Source organism: Mastacembelus armatus, chromosome 4 (assembly GCF_900324485.2).
Source record: "Mastacembelus armatus chromosome 4, fMasArm1.2, whole genome shotgun sequence".
Lineage (NCBI taxonomy): Eukaryota > Metazoa > Chordata > Actinopteri > Synbranchiformes > Mastacembelidae > Mastacembelus > Mastacembelus armatus.
In genome coordinates, this window is record NC_046636.1 from 19,774,026 (window position 1) to 19,776,267 (window position 2,242).

Sequence of the window (2,242 nt, forward strand, 5' to 3'; positions counted from 1 at the left end):
TAAGCAGTTTCAGTTCCAAAGTTATGACTGTTATTGATTCCATTGCCCCAATTAGGACCAAGGTATTGTCAGCAAGAAAAAAGTCAAAGTCACCTTGGAGAAAAGCCACAGTGATTAAAATTCAGAAAAGAATATGCAGACAAGCAGAACGTAGGTGGCGAAAAACCAAACTCCAGGTTCATTTCGACTTGTACAAAGAGAGTCTTCAACACTATAACCAAAAACTAAAAAATGCAAGGCAATCATTTTTCTCAGAGGTTATCAATAGAAACAGCAATAATGCCCGCGCATTGTTTTCTGTTGTAGACAGACTCACAAACCCAGCACCCTCTTTTCCTTCTGAACTACTGTCCAAAAAGTCATGCAATGATTTTGCAGCCTTTTTCACAGACAAAATATTAAAGATAAGACAAACTATCTCTAGCTGCAGTCCTAGGAACATGACAATATCACCTGTGCCTCCTTGTTCTCCAGTGAATCTAGAACATTTTGATCTCCTTGATCACAGAGCTCTGGCAGAAATGCTTCTACAATTAAAATCTACATCATGCTGCCTTGATATTTTACCAACAAATTTTTTTAAAAATGTTTTTAACAGCTTAGCTCCAGATGTATTGCAGATTGTCAATAGTTCTCTTCAGTCAGGGCAGTTTCCCCAGGCCTTAAAAACTGCTGTTATAAAACCTCTTCTTAAAAAGCCTAATCTAGATGCTTCAGCAGTAAGTAACTACAGGCCAATATCAAATCTTCCATTTCTGGGAAAAATAATTGAAAAAGTAGTTTCTCAACAAATTCACAGATTTATGGTACAAAACAATCTTTTTAATGCACTTCAGTCTGGATTTCGCGCACACCACAGCACAGAGACTGCACTTATTAAAGTTTTAAATGATTTACATTTAAATAATGATGAGTCCAAAACCTCTGTTTTAGTACTACTGGATCTCAGTGCTGCATTTGACACAGTTGATCATGATGTGCTGCTTCATAGACTAGAAGCTTGGGTGGGAGTTACTGGTTAAATTGGCTAAAATCTTACTTACAAGATAGAGACTATTTTGTCTCACTTGGTAACTATGAGTCTGAGCGAACAAAAATGAAATGTGGGGTTCCTCAGGGGTCTATTCTTGGTCCTCTCTTATTCAATATCTACATGCTGCCCCTTGCTCAGATTATGGAATACTACAACATTGACTACCATACCTATGCAGATGACACCCAACTTTATATATCAGTATCATCTCATGATTATAGTCCTCTAATTTCATTATGTGAGTGTATTAATCAAGTCAAAGAATGGATGTGCCAGAATTTTCTCCAGCTTAATACAGACAAGACAGAAGTGATTGTTTTTGGCCCCAAAAATGAAAGGTCAAAGGTCATTGCTCACCTTGACTCCATGTCATTGAAAGCTACAAATCAAGCCAGAAACCTTGGTGTAATCATTGACTCAGACCTGAATTTTAACAACCACATAAAATCCATCACTAAATCTTCCTATTACCACCTGAAAAACATTGCTAGAATAAAAGGTTTTCTGTCTACACAAGATGCAGAAAAACTTGTTCACGCATTTATCTTCAGTAGGTTAGATTATTTTAATGGCTTGTTCACAGGTCTTAGCAAAAAGTCAATCAGGCAGCTGCAGCTAATCCAGAATGCTGCTGCCAGAGTCCTTACAAACACCAAGAAACTGGACCATATCACACCAGTTCTCAGATCACTACACTGGCTTCCCGTTAGTCAAAGGATAGATTTTAAAATTTTATTGCTAGTTTATAAAGCACTAAATGGTTGTGGATCAAAATATATCCAAGATATATTGGTTCCCTATGAGGTTTCCAGACCCCTCAGGTCATCTGGCACAGGTCTATTGTGTGTTCCCAGAACCAGAACCAAACAAAGTGAAGCAGCATTTAGTCACTACGCTCCTCACTTGTGGAACAAACTTCCTGAACACCTGAGGTCTGCTCCAACTGTCAGCTCATTCAAATCAGGACTGAAAACACTGTTGTTTACTGCTGCCTTCGAATAATTGTTATCTTTGTTTTCTTAATGTGCTTTTATGTTTTATTTTAATTTACTTTACTTGATTTAAATTTATTTTATGTTGAATGTCTTTATTTTAAACGCTCTTTCAATGCTTTTAATGTAATTGTATGCCTTGTAAAGCACTTTGAATTGCGTAGTGTATGAAAGGTGCTATACAAATAAATTTGCCTTTGCCTTTAGTGAGGGTGCT